Source organism: Neovison vison, chromosome 6, assembly GCF_020171115.1.
Source record: "Neovison vison isolate M4711 chromosome 6, ASM_NN_V1, whole genome shotgun sequence".
In the NCBI taxonomy this organism is placed as follows: Eukaryota; Metazoa; Chordata; class Mammalia; order Carnivora; family Mustelidae; genus Neogale; species Neogale vison.
The window spans coordinates 172,471,144-172,486,095 of record NC_058096.1 but is presented as its reverse complement, the minus strand read 5'-3'; the positions used below and the strand labels follow the sequence as shown (position 1 = coordinate 172,486,095).

The following is a 14,952-nucleotide window of genomic DNA, read 5'->3' as shown; positions in this document are numbered from 1 at the left end:
CATGAGGCTGAACCTCATGGGGATTTGGGGGGGATCCAGCTGTCTCTGAGCAGCCAGGTGGCCCCGAGTTTTGCAGTGCCCGTACCCCTTGGTTCAGATGGGCCTGTGAATGGCCCGCTGTCAGAATAAGTTAAGCTCGTGAGCCCACACACAAGAGTACAGAGAGTGCCTACCTGAGGCTTCTGGTGGGGTGGTGGCCAGTGGCTGCCTGGTCCTTATGTAGGAAGGCCTGTGTTTGTTTTAAACGAGCAACTCCATCCTAACTTCTCGTGGCTGCTTTACATTCCTCGGGAACTAAAAATGCTTGTGTGCTCTGGGTGGAAATCAACAGTGGAGGTCAAAGGCCCAGAGAGATTGCTGGGTTGGCTTGGGCTGGTGCACCTGCTCCAGTGTCCCCAGGTGGGCCCTCCCTGGGTTCAGGTGGGAGGGAAGTTAGTGGCTCGGGGGTGGGGGGGGTGCGTGGCGCTAGGTGCTAGGCTAGCTTTGCTCCTCTCTACTTTGCTGCTTCCTCCCCTTTCTGAAATGAAGTTCTTCCTTCCTGGGTAGAACGAGGGGATGGCTACTTGAGTTGTAAGCGCTTGTCCAGTCCCGACACGCTGTTGTCTGTGATTGATGCTGTTCTGGCTCCCACAGCCCTCTGGGGCTCACGGGAGGCCTGGCTCCTATAATTCTCCTGCTGCCCCAGCCAGGGCATTCCCACGATACAGATGAGAAGTCTGCTGGGAGGGGTGACAGCTTGGGTTCCTGACTTGTCCTCTCCAGGGAGCAGGGCTAGGGATCATCTCTGGCAGCAGCTATGCCCGTCATTTCTTCTGGGTGGCACTCGCTGAGCCGGCTTGAGGTTCCTAACTCAGGAGTTGGCTTGCCTCCCCAACTCAGGACTTGGCTTGTCTTTCCTTCCCTCAGGGAGGCTCCCAGAGGGAAAAGACTGGACCTGGTGGCAGAGGGGCTGTGGCCCAGAACTAGCACAGGTGACTACTGCTAAGTTGACGGGCCCCAGGCAGGCCATCAGGAATCCCCCTTGCGCCAGGGTGGCTCCTCAGAGTGGCTTTGAGGATGACCTGAGGTGATGGTGTGCAAATCCTTCATAACCTCTGATGTATCCTACACGTGACAACCCCTTGTGTTCTGGGCCCGCAGAGCTTGCAAGCAAGCATATGCCACGGTCCCATGTTCTCGGATGGAAGTTCATTAACGGTGTGGGGCATTCCTTACCCATCTGGAGAGCTTCTTCTAATTGGATGCCCAGGTGGTGACTCCTAAGGGCTGAATGAATTGTCTACGCAGAGATTTAGCATTCCTGAGGAGGAACTCACTTCAAGCTGGGGCTGGGAGCTGAGAGGTTAGGAAGGGCTCCCTCCATGAAAGAGGCAGACAATGGAGATGGAGCAAGCACACCCCCGCAGGCAGAGCGGTGGGAGCCAAGGTGAACAGAAGGCGTGGGCGTAGAGCATTTGGGGCAATGATACGAAAGCTGGCTGCCTTGGGCGAGGATGTCATTGGGGGAGGTCATCAGGAAGGGCCTAGAAGGTGGTTCAGGGTCAGGTTCTGCATGGCCTTGAAGGCTGCTGCTAGCCCAAGGAGTTAGGGCTTTATCTGCAGGAGGCAGGCCCCTGAAGGTTCTTGAACAGAGGAGTGACAGAACTGTAGAATACAAGAGTTGGAAAAACCTTGAAGAGCTGGGAGGCTGACTGTTGAATCCACTGAAGGAGCCCTGAACACCAGAAAGGCCCTACTCTCCTCAAAGCCACACACATTCAGTGGCAGTGCCGGCTTCCCAGTTTCCTGGCTGCTGGCCAGTGCCTTCCCTGATAGGCCATCCGGATTCCACAGCAAACATGCTGTTCTAGGGAAATCCGTCTGTTCTGAGTGGGGTGAGTGGGATCAGAGGAGCCAGTTAGGACATCGAGGCAGTAGACAGCTGACCAGCAAATGACCAGACACCCTGACTTAAAGGGGGGCACTGGGCCCTTGCTGAGACAAGGGACAGTGGGAGGGGCTGGACGAAGCCGCTTAGAAGTACCTCTTGCTGGAAACCATCTCACCAGCCTGCTGCGGGGGCTGTAATTCCTCCTTTAGCCCCAGCAGAATGCAATGGTGTCACCAGGAGACCTTTAACCTTGCTGGCCACCTGAGCTTAGACCTCTTGGCTCAAGGTGTGGAGAAATAGAGAGTTCTTAGAGAAACTTGCAGCTTTTTCAGAGCCCCTTCTCCCAAAGCAAAACCAAACAAATCCTAACCCCCAACCCCCCTAGCCAACTATGGTGATCAGGCACCTGCTGAGTCACGAAGCCTTCACTTAATCCTGACCCTGGAGGCATCTGAACACAGGATCTGCCAGTGTTGATCTTAGATAAGTCTACCAGCCAGCAAACACCCCTGCTCGCTCTGTTATCTTTGGGGAACAGAGAGGTGCCCTGTGTGTTGGAAATGACGGACACCACATACCATGGAGTCGAGGTTGGTTGGGGGAGGAAGGAACATCTGATGGATGCCAGAACTGTTGAGGAAGGAGCCAGGTGGCACCCAGAACTTTCCTCACTGCCCACTCACAGTCGTGGGAGCGGGGGCAGGTGTGGGGTGGGGAACACATGCACATCGGAATCAAGAGGAGTTTGGAGGAAGACGGTGTGACTGGGGTCCAGTGGGGGGGCTAGGGGTGGGGAAGGACTAACTTTTCCCAGGCTCATTTTCCTCCTTATTCCTTTCAAGTGTGGATAACACCAAGGCTGGTTTGGCCCCTCCTTGTCCTGTGTCTTTCTCAGAATTGCACAGGTACTCAGTGTACATTGCTTCCTCTGGGCTGCTTGCTGGTTGGTGATTTCCTTTCCATTGTGGGGCCTTGAGGGCCTGTCTTAAGAATGGGTGAGAAGCACTTACTATCTTTGAATTAATTGCTGTATGTAAATGGTATCTGAGAACCAGTTATCTTTATACACTTTCTACCATACTTTCATTTCTACTGACAATGAGTTGGGCTTCGGTAGCACTGATTTCAGCAATTTGGCCAACCTTACATTTTTGGGGTTGTAGAAAGGTTTTTGCTTTTTGGTGATGGGGTTGCAGATAGGGTTTTGTTTTGTTTTGTTTTTGGTAGAGTTTCTTTTTTGTTCTGGCTTCTGTAACTTTTGGATCAGCATTGTTCAATAGAAAATATCAAGTCAGCCTCAAGGAGCCTCGTAAGTAATTTTAAATTTCCTAGGAGTCACATTAAAAAAAATGTAAAATCAGGGTGCTTGGGTAGCTCTCTGCCTTTGGCTCAGGTCATGATCCCAGGGTCCTGGGATTGATCCCCTCATTGGGCTCTCTGCTCAGCAGGGAGCCTGCTTCTTCCTCTCTCTGCCTGCTGCTCTACTTGTGATCTCTCTGTCTGTGTCATATAAATAAAAAAAAAATCTTAAAAAAAAAGTGAAATCAATTTTAATATACTTTATTTAATATATCCAAAATACCAGTTTGACATATAATCAATAGAAAAGTGATTAGTGGGATATTAGACACTGTTTTTCTTTTTACTAAATCTTCAAAATTCAGGGCACCTTACATTTTCCAGCACAACTCCAGTCCCAGTAGCCACATACATGCTTCAGTAGCTGCATGTGGCTTGTGGCCACTGCACTGGACAGCCAGCTGTAGATAATCGCAAGTGTCATTTTTGCAGCTTGTATGGCTTGAACCACGCTCTTTCATGCCTCCTGCCATCCAAGCAGGGTCTTTCCCACTGAGGCTTCCTGTTCTCCTGCCATCATGGGGTCTTTCCCCCTACCTTCAGTCTTACTTCCCAACAACATCTGCTCTCAGCCTAAAAATATGCCTTGGTCTCTAATCCTGGAAAGGCCTGTTTGGCACTGGTCCCTCTTTCCCTCACCCTATGTAACCTCTAGGTATAACTTCTTTCCCTTTTCTTGTATCCCGTCCTTAGTGTGCTCTGGGCCCTCAAAACTCGAGTACACGCCCATCTCCACAGCGCTCAAACTGTTTCCCCCGCATTGCGGGCAGTGTAGCTCTAGTTCAGGGACCCCTGAGAGGCAGGGGATCTTGGGCTGAGGACTTTATAAGACCTTCTGATGTCATCTGGGTGTGGGTCTCTGTTGGGCTGCACTGAAATTGTGGGGAAGTTTATTAAGAATGCTGGGGGTGGGCGCCTGGGTGGCTCAGTGGGTTAAGCCGCTGCCTTCGGCTCAGGTCATGATCTCAGGGTCCTGGGATCGAGGCCCGCATCGGGCTCTCTGCTCAGCAGGAAGCCTGCTTCTCTCTCTCTGCCTGCCTCTCCATCTACTTGTGATTTCTCTCTGTCAAATAAATAAATAAAATCTTTAAAAAAAAAAAAAAGAATGCTGGGGTTTTTTTTGGTTTTTGGTTTTGTTTTTTCCAAATGCCTGATCCTCTAAATCTGATGTAATAGATTTTAGAACTGAGTGGGGCCCCAGAATCTGAATTTTTATAAGTTTTAATTTAAATTCATTAGTTAATTTACAGAGTAATATTCATTTCATTTGTACAATATAGTGATTCAGTACTTCCACATGTCCCCTGGTGCTCATCACAAGTGTCCTCCTTAATCCCCATCACCTATTTCCCCCATTCCCCACCCCCACCTCCCCTTTGCTAACCATCAGTTTGTTCTCTATAGTTAAAGAATCTGTTTCTTGCTTTGTCACTCTTTTTCTGCCTTTGCTCATTTGTTTCTTAAATTCCACATATGAGTGAAAATACTTCGTATTTGTCCTTCTTGGACTTATTTTACTTAACATTATACTCTTGAGTTCATCCATGTCCTGGCAAATGGCAAGATTTCATTCTTTTTTTTAAGACTGAGTAATATTCTGTTACAAACACATATACCACATCTTTATTCACTCATTAGTGGATACTTGGGCTGTCTGCATAATTTGGCTATTGTAGATAATGCTACATCAGGGTGCACATATCTCTATCAATTAGTATTTTTGTATTCTTTGGGTAAATATGCAGAAGTGCTATTGCTGGGTCATGGGGTATTTTTATTTTTAACTTTTGAGGAAGCCCTATACTGTTTTCCAGAGTGGCTGTACCAGTTTGCATTCCCACCAACAATGTAAGAGGGTTCCCTTTTCTCCCCACCCTCACCAACACCTGTTGTTTCCTTTGTTGGTGATTTTAGCTATTCTGACTGGTGTGAGGTGATGACTCACTGTAGTTTTGATTTACATTTCCCTGATGGAAAGTGATAATGAGTATCTTTGGTGTCTGATGACCATCTGTATGTCTTCTTTGGAAAAATGTCTGTTCATGTCTTGTGCCCATTTTCCTTTGTTTTTTTTTTTTTTTTTGGTATTGAGTTTATAAGTTCTTTTAATTAATTTGACAGAGAGAGTGGGCACACGCTACCACAGTTGGGGGAGTGGCAGGCAGAGGGAGAGGGAGAAGCAGGCTCCCCATAGAGCAGAGAGCCCATTGGGGGGCTTGTTCCCAGGACCCTGGGATCATGCCCTGCATTGGGCTCTAAGCTCAGAGGGAAGTCTGCTTCGATTCTTTCTCTCCCTCTGCATCCCCTACCCCCACTACTCGTTCTCTCTAAATAAATCAATCTTAAAAATAAGTTCTTAATATATTTTGGATACTGATCCTTTATCAGTTATGTCATTTAGATACCTTCTCCCATTCTGTAGGTTGCCTTTTAGTTCCTTCACAGTGCAGAAACTTTATTTTGATGTAATACCAATAGTTTTTAATTTTGTTTCCCTTGCCTAAGGAGACATACCTAGAAAGAAGTTGCTATGGCCAATGTCAGAGAAATTACTGCCTGTGTTCTCCTCTAGAATGTTTATGGTTTCAGGTCTCACATTTCATCCATTCTGCATTTATTTTTGGCATGTAAAGTATGGTGTAAGAAAGTGGTCCAGGTTCATTATTTTGCTTGTTGTCAAGTTTTCCCAACACCTTCTGTAGAAGAGTCATTCCTTTCCACTCTGGATATTCTTTCCTGCTTTGTTGAAGATTAACTGACCATATAATTGTGGGTTCATTTCTGGGTTTTCTGTTGTTTTCATCGATATACATGTCTTTTTTTTCTTTTGTGCCAGTACCATACCATTTCGAACACTTTAGCTTTGTAATATAACTTGAAGTCTGGAATTGTGATGCCTCCAACATTTTATTTTTCAACGTTGCTTTGGCTATCTGGGGTCTTTTGTGATTCCAGTACAAATTTTAGAATTGTTTGTTCTAGCTCTGTGACAAATGCTGTTGGTACTTCGATAGGGATTGCACTGAATATGTACTTTGGGCAGTATACACATTATAATATTTGTTCTTTTGGTCCATGAGTGTGGAATGTCTTTACATTTCTTTATGTCATAAATTTCTCCCATCAGTGTGGTATAGTTTTCAACGTACAAGTCTCTCACCTCTTTGGTTAGGTTTATTCCTAAATATCTTATTATTTTGGTGCAGTTGTACATCGGATTGATTCCTTAACTTCTCTTTCTGCTGCTTCATTATTGGTATATAGAAACGCATTAGGTTTCTGTACATTGATTTTGTATCCAGTGACTTTACTGAATTCACTTATCAGTTTTAGCAGTTAATTTTGGTGGAGTCTTTGGTGAGTTTTCTGAGTATCATGTCTTCTGCACATAGTTAAAGTTTGACTTCTTCCTTGCTTATTTCAATGCCTTTTATCCTGTTGTGGTGAGGACTCCCATTACTGTGTTGAATAAGATGGTAAGAGTGGATATCCCTGTCTTATTCCTGACTGTAGAGGAAAAGCTTTCAGGTTTTCCCCTTTTAGGTTGATATTAGCTCTGGTTTTATAAAAAAAAAAAAAAATGACTTTTATTATGTTGAGATATGTTCTCTCTAAATGTACTTTGTTAGTGGTTTTTATCATGAATGGGTGTTGTACTTTGTCATGCTTTTTCTGCATCTGTTGAAATGATCATATGGTTCTTATCCTTTAGTAATGTGATGTATCGCATTGATTGATTTGCAAATATTGAACCATCCTTGCAGCCCAGGGATAAATCCTGCTTGATTGTGGTGAGTAATTATTTTAATGTATTGTTCAATTTGGTTTGCTAGTATTTTATTGAGAATTTTTGCATCTAGTTTTATTAGGGATACTGGCCTATAGTATCCCTAATAAAGGATACTTTTTTTTGTGTGGCATCTTTGATTTTCTATCAGGGTAATGCTGGCCTCAGAGAATGAATTTGGAAATTTTCCTTCCTTTTCTATATTTTGGAATAGTTTGAGAAGAATAGGTACCAACTCTTCTTTAATTGTGTGGTGGAATTTGCCTGTGAAACCATCTGGTCTGTACTTTTGTTTGTTGGGAGTTACTGGATTACTGATTCAAGTTCTTTGCTGGTTATCAGTCTGTTCAATTTCTATTTGTTCCTGTTTCGGTTTTGGTAGAAATTTATCTAGGAATTTCTCCACTTTTTGTCCAATTTGTTGGCATATAGTTTTTTATAGTATTCTAATGTTTGTATTTCTTTGGTGTTGGTTATTTCTCCTTTCTCATTTGTGATATTATTTATGTCCTTTCTCTTTTTTTGGGGGGGTGGTAAGTATGGCTAGAGGTTTATCAATTCTGTCATTTTTTTTTAAAGACCCACCTCCTGGTTTCACTGATCTCGTTTTTTTTTGTTTTTGTTGTTGTTTATCATTTATTTCTGCTCTAATCTTTCTTATTGCCTTCCTTCTGCTGGCTTTAGGCATCATTAGTTGTTCTTTTTCTAGCTCCTTTAGGTATAAGTTTAGGTTGTTTGAGATTTTTCTCACTTCTTGAGGTAGGCCTGTACTGCTATAGTTTTCCCTCTTAGGACTGCTTTTGCTGCATCCCAAAGGTTTTGGACCACTGCGTTTTCATTTTCATTTGTTTTCATGTATTTAATTTCCTCTTTGATTTCCTGGTTGACCCATTCATTTTTAGTAGCATATTATTTAACCTCCAAGTATTTGTGGTCTTTCCTTGTGGTTGACTTCTAGTTTCATAGAGTTGTGGTCAGAAAAGGTGCATGCATGGTATGACTTCAGTCTTTTTTGTTGTTGTTGTTAAGGCCTGTTTTGTGACCTAGGATGTGATCTAGTCTGAAGAGTGATCCATGTGTACCTGAAGAATGTATATTCTGCTGTTTTAGGATGGAATGTTCTGAATATATCTGCTAAGTCCATCTGGTCTAGTGTGTTGCCCATTGTTTCCTTGTTTATTTTCTGTTTAGGTTATCTGTCCATTGGTAAATAAGGTATTGAAGTCTCCTACTATTATCGTGTTATCAATTAGTTTGTTTATCCTTGTTTTATATATTTGGGTGCTCCCATGTTTGGTATATAAATATTTACCATTGTTATATATTCTTGTTGGATTGACTCTTTTATTAGAAGTAGTACCCTTCTTTGTTGTTATAGTCTTTGTTTTAAGGTGTAAGTTGTCTGATACAAGTATTCCTACTCTGGCTTTCTTTTGATATCCATTTGCAAGATAAATGTTTCTCCATCCCCTCACTTTCAATCTGCAGGTGCTTTAGGTCTTAAATGAGTCTCTTGTAGGCAGCATATAGATGGGTCTTGTTTTTTTGATTAGTCTGACACCCTATGCCTTTTGATTGGAGTGTTTATTCCATTTACATTCAAATTAATTATTGATACATATTTTTTGCCATTTAAGTACTTGTTTTATGGTTTCTGGAGATTTTCTCTGATCCCTTTCTTGTCTTTATCTCTCATGTTTTGCTGATTTTTCTTTAGTGATATATTTGGATTTCTTTTTATTCTTTGCCTGTTTATTAGTGTGTGTGTGTGTGTGTGTGTGTGTGTGTGTGTTTTAAGATTTTATTTATTTATTTGACAGACAGAGATCACAAGTAGGCAGAGAGGCAGGCAGAGAGGGACTTTTCTCTGCTGAGCAGAGAGCCAGATTTGGGGCTTGATCCCAGAACCCTGGGACCATGACCTGAGCCGAAGGCAGAGGCTTTAACCCACTGAGCCAGGCACCCCTATTAGTGGTTTTTGATGCATAGTCACCACTAGGTTTGTATATAACCTCTTTTGCAAATAGCAGTCTGTTGATTGTTGTTTGTTTGAACCCACTCTTTTCTCCTCCCCATGTTTTGGATATAACTATATTTTATATCCTTGTGTGTGTGTGTATGTGTGAGTTCCTTGATTGATTTTTAGGGAAATAGGCATTTTTACTGCTTTTGTGTTTCCTGCCTTTATACTGCCACTTTTAGTCTCTTCTTTCCACTCAAGAGAGTCCCCTTTAATATTTCTTGCAGGGCTGGTTTAGTGGTCATGAACTCCTTTAGTTTTTGTCTGTCTGGGAAACTTTTCTCTCTCCATTTTGAATAATAGCATTGCTGGATAGAGTATCTTTGAACACAGATTTTTCCCATTCAGCACTTTGAATAGATCATGCCACTCCCTTTTGGTTTGCCAAGTTTGTGGAAAAACCTTCAGCTAGCCCCTACGCTAGTTAATGACTTGATCAAGTTAATGACTTGATGCCCTTTTTTTTTTTAATAGTCTTGAGGTTTTTTATTTTCTTTACATTTATCATGCCAAGAATTCATAGGGAATGGGTTCTAGCAGTTTGGGCTCCTTTCTGTTGGTTTTCACGAAGTGTGCTTCTCTGGGTGGAGTAGGCTGACGTTTCAGTTGAACCCAGCTACCTTTCTCTTTGGCTTCCTTCTTTTTCTGATCATTTTCCTTCACACACTTCAGGAAGCTATCTTGGCTCTTTGCATGTTTAATATGCTCAATGTGTACATTAATTCTCTTGGCAAGAATCTTTCCCCTTAATTTATTTGTTTACAACAGTACCAGCAGCATGCTGAGTAAGACTGTAGACTCTTCCAGTTTTGCCATGGTAACATTTGTGGGGCATTCCCTTTTGAACAGTGCCCATCCCTTGATGTCCCCAATATCACCTTTCTTGTAGATTCACATGTATATGGCCAAAGGAACAACTCCATGTTTTCTAAAAGGCCTAGAGAATATATAACAGGTACCTCTCCTCTTTCCCTTTGTGTTGGTCATTTTGGCAAATTACTGGAAGATTGCAGTTCCGGCCAAAAGGCTGTCTTGATGCTTTTAATGTTTTTTTTTAATCATTATTGTTTACAAATTTGATTTCCATATGTCCTGGTATGGGCCTGCTTTTGTTGATTTTGATGGGCGTTCTCTGTGCCTCCTGGATTTGGAGGTCTGTTTCCTTCCCCAGATTTGGGAAGATTTTTAGCTATTATTTCTTCAAATAAATTTTCAGCCCCCCTTTCTCTGTTCTTCTTCTGGGACTCCTATATGAATGTTACTACATTCGATGGTGTCACTGAGTTCCCTAAATCTGTTCTGTTTTTGCATAATTTTTCTTTCTCTCAGCATCATTGCTTTCCATTACTTTGTCCTCTAGGTCATTAATTTGTTTCTCTGCTTCTTCCAGCCTGCTGTTCATTGCTTCAAGTGTGTTTCTAATCTCATTTACTGAACTCTGCATCTCTGATTTTTTTTTTTAACTCTTATCTCTGTGGTAAGGGTCTCACTAATGTCTTCTTTTCTCAAACCCAATGAGTTTCCTTATGATTGTCACTTTAAATTCTCCTTCAGGCATGTTACTTCTATCTGTTTTGGTTAGATCTCTGGCCTTGTTCTTTCCGGAAGACCCAGAGCCCATGTTTGGTTGACCAGTCCTGTAAGTCTCTCAGTATACAACAGTCCCCTACCCTCTCATGTCTTCCATCCCATCATTCATTTATACAACAGGCTATTTTTCCGGCAGTTTCCCACATTCTGGACTTAGCTGACCACTTCCTGGTGGCATTGTCTGACATGTTACTCTCCTGTCTGCTTCTCTAAACTGGTAGTTACACCTCAACACATAGTGCCTTATGAACTTTTCACTTAGTGGACTTATGTACTATTAATTATTATTGTCTACACTCATTTTTTCCTGGAAATCACAATGGTGATTTTCTATTCTATTATTGCTTTCTACATTTATTAGCATTTTTCCTTCAATTATTTTGTTACTTTGATAAACAGTTTGTATGGAAAAGGCAAGATAAACGCAGGATTTTAAAAAAAGTTGTTTACTCATTTTCAAAGTAAAGTTGGTGTCTTAGCAACCTCGAAAGTTTTCTTCCTATCATAAACGCATGGATGGATTTTTTTTATATAAGTGATTCAATCAATTATAGTCATTATTCTTTTAGATGTTTCCATATTTGATATGTTGATTCCCATGTACTTTTTTTTTTAAGATTTTATTTATTTATTTGATAGAGATCACAAGTAGATGGAGAGGCAGGCAGAGAGAGAGAGAAAGAGTGGGAAGCAGGCTCCCTGCTGAGCAGAGAGCCCAATGCGGGACTCGATCCCAGGACCCTGAGATCATGACCTGAGCCGAAGGCAGCGGCTTAACCCACTGAGCCACCCAGGCGCCCTCCCATGTACTTTTGACATGACTCTATAGTTTTTAGCTTCCTTATTTTCTCCCAAAGAGAAATCCTGGGCTCATCCTGTGCATAAGATTAGAAATACATACTTTTTAGAAGGAGAAAAATAAGTCCTGAGTTCATACTGTTATTTGCAAATAAAATTTAAGGCCAGTGTTTTCATTTCCTGGGTTTTATACTTAAATTTCTTTTCTTTATCCTGATAATCCTATTTTCTAATTATCTTAATAAAATTACCATTATCTTACTTCATCTTACAATATCAACATAATATTCTCAAAATAAGAATACTACAATTACCAACCATAAAACTACTAAATGCAGCCTATTAGGGGTATACATTCAAAATGCTTTTAAAGTCACTTGAGGGGCACCTGGGTGGCTCAGGTCATGATTCCAGGTCCTGGGATTGAGCCCCACATTGGGCTCTCTACTCAGTGGGGAGCCTGCTTCCTTCCTCCTCTCTCTGCCTGCCTCTGCCTACTTGTGATCTCTGTCTGTTAAATAAATAAAATCTTAAAAAAAAAAAAAAAAAAAAGAAGCCAGGACAAAGGTACTATGTGGTGCTTTAAAAATAAATAAATAAATAAATAAAAACCAAAAAAAAAAAACAAAGGCACTTGAATATTTTCTCTGTGTGGCTATGGCATGGACTTTTAAATTTTTTTTTTTCAAATTTAGGGATTTTTTCTTTTATGACATAGTATTTTTGGAGTTAATTATTAAATATTACATGGCTCCAAAGTCAATGGTATAAAACAAGATGTATGCAGAGACTACATCTTCCATCCCTGTCCTCTCTGTCCCATCCACTCTTTTCTTCTTTTCCTCTATAGATAACTATTTTTATTGTGATTTTTTTTGGCCCATTAGTTTTTTAGAAGTGGATTGCTTAAATTTCCAAACATTTGAGGATTTTTCCAGATACCTATTACTCATTTCTAGTTTACTTTCTTTATAGTCAAAGGATGTGTCTTTTATTATTTCAATTCTAATAGATTTGTTAAACTTTGTTTTGGGTTCAGAAATTGGGTCTCATCTTGATGAGTGCTCCCAAAGTACCTCAGAATGAGTTTAAATTTTGTTGGGTAGAATCTCTGTTAGGTCAAATTAAGTGATGATTGGCTGGCCAATGTATTTTATAACTTACTGAATTTTGGGGTCTACTTGTTTTGTTACTGAGATAGAAATGTTGAGATCTCAAACTATAATTGTAGATTACTTCCGTTCAGTTCTGTTCATTTTGTTTTGCCTATTTTGAAGCTCTATTTTAGGTGCATATATATTTAGGACTGTTATGTCTTCCTGATGAGTTGAGCCTTTTATTATTCTGACCGTCTCTAGTCTTTTTTTTTTTTTTTTTAAAGATTTTATTTATTTATTTGAGAGAGACAGTGAGAGAGAGCATGAGCGAGGAGAAGGTCAGAGAGCGAAGCAGACTCCCCATGGAGCTGGGAGCCTGATGTGGGACTCGATCCCGGGACTCCAGGATTACGCCCTGAGCCGAAGGCAGTCGTCCAACCAACTGCGCCACCCAGGCGTCCCTGACCATCTCTAGTCTTAATATATTTCTTATTCTGAAGTCTATTTTATCTTTAAAGTCTACTTTATCTGAGGGGCACCTGGGTGGTTCAGTGGGTTAAAGCCTCTGCCTTCAGCTCAGGTCGTGATCCCAAGGTCCTGGGATCAAGCCCCACATCGAGCTCTCTGCTCAGCAGGGAGCCTGCTTCCCCCTCCCTCTCTGCCTGCCTCTCTGCCTACTTGTGAAATCTCTCTGTCAAATAAATAAAATATTAAAAATGGGGCACCTGGGTGGCTCAGTGGGGTAAAGCCTCTGCCTTCGGCTCAGGTCATGATCCCAGGGTTCTGGGATCGAGCCCCACGTCAGGCTCTCTGCTCGGCAGGGAGCCTGCTTCCTCCTCTCTCTCTCTCTCTCTGCCTGTTTCTCTGCCTGCTTGTGATCTCTGTCTGTTGAATAAATAAATAAAATCTTAAAAAGTCTACTTTATCTGATATTAATATAGAAATTGAGTTTTCTTTTGATTAATGTTTATATAATCTTTTTTTTCATATAATGTCCTTTGTTATAATCTGTTTCTGTGTTTAAGTTTAAAGTAGGTTGCATATAAATAGCATATAGCTGGGTCTGTTTTTTTTTTTAAGTCCATTCTGAGAATCTCTTATCAGGGGTCTTTCATTTGGAATGTTTAGTTAGACCTTTTATATTTATTACAATGACCTACAAAGTTTGGTTTAAATCTACAATCTCTGATTATTGGCCTTCAATTTGTCCCATCTGTTCTCTTTTCTCCCCCCATCTGTTCCTTCCTCCTTTTTCTTTTCTCTTTTAATAATCTCTTTTGGATTAAATGTATTTTAGGATTTCCTGCTATCTTCACTACTGGCTTGTCAGCTATATTCTCTGCTTTATTCTTTAAGTGGTCTAGGATTTAAAAATAAAATTTCAACATAGTAAAGTATACCTTCAACAGATATGATACCTAGACACTATAAGATCTTTACAACAGAATACTTCCAGTTTCCCCATTTCCAGTATTTGTGCTATTGTTACTACTGATTTTATTTCTACCTAAGTTGTAAGCCCACAATGCACTTATAATAATACTTTTTGAGAGATAAAAGAAATGGGAAAAGAAGTGTAATAGTTACCCAGATTTTTTCTATTCCTGGTGCTCCTTATTCCTTGACATAGATCCAGATTTTCATCTGATACTATTTTCATTTTTCCTGAAGAACTTCCTTTGACATTTATGGTAATGCAGTTCTGGTGAAAAAAAAATTGTTTTTTTTTGGCTTTAATTTGAAAAAGTCCTTATTTTCACTTTAATTTTGAAGGATGTTTTCACTAGCTATAGAATTGTAGGCTGATGGTCGTTTTAAAGTTTTTTTCTTTCAGCACTTCAAAGATGTTTATTTTCTTTTTTTTTAAAGATTTTTATTTATTTGAGAGAGAGAGAGACAGTGAGAGAGAGCACGAGCGAGGAGAAGGTCAGAGAGTGAAGCAGACTCCCCATGGAGCTGGGAGCCTGATGAAAGATGTTTATTTTCTTAAACCTTGCAAAATTTCTGATGGAAGCTGCCTACCATTCTTGTATTTGTTCCTCTGTATGTAGTATGTCTCTTTTTCTCTGGCTGACTCTGATTTTTATTTATTTCAGCAACTTTATTATGGGGGTCGGTATGTATATTTAGTGTTCTGCTTGTGGTTCTCTGATTTTCTTGAATCTGTAGTTATAATTTTAATCCAGCCTGGAGAGATTTTAACTGTTGTTTCTTCAGGTTTTTTTTTTGTTGTTGTTTGTTTGTTTTTTAATGTCCCCTTCTCCCCTGAAAAAATTTTTTTTCTCCTTGGGACTCCAGTATACATGTCAGACTACTCGATAGTATCCCACCAATCTTTTGATTGGTTCGTTATTTTAGTATCTTTTTCTCTGTATGCTTCAGCTTCTACAGTTTTATTGCTGTGTCTTCAGACTTACTGATCTGCTGTACT

The 14,952-nt window shown here is 40.9% G+C and overlaps 1 pseudogene; it reads right to left on the bottom strand.

Annotated features, from left to right (window-relative positions):
- Positions 1-9,515: 9,515 nt before the first annotated feature.
- Positions 9,516-10,173, bottom strand: LOC122909208 (annotated as a pseudogene).
- Between the last annotated feature and the right edge of the window lie 4,779 nt (positions 10,174-14,952).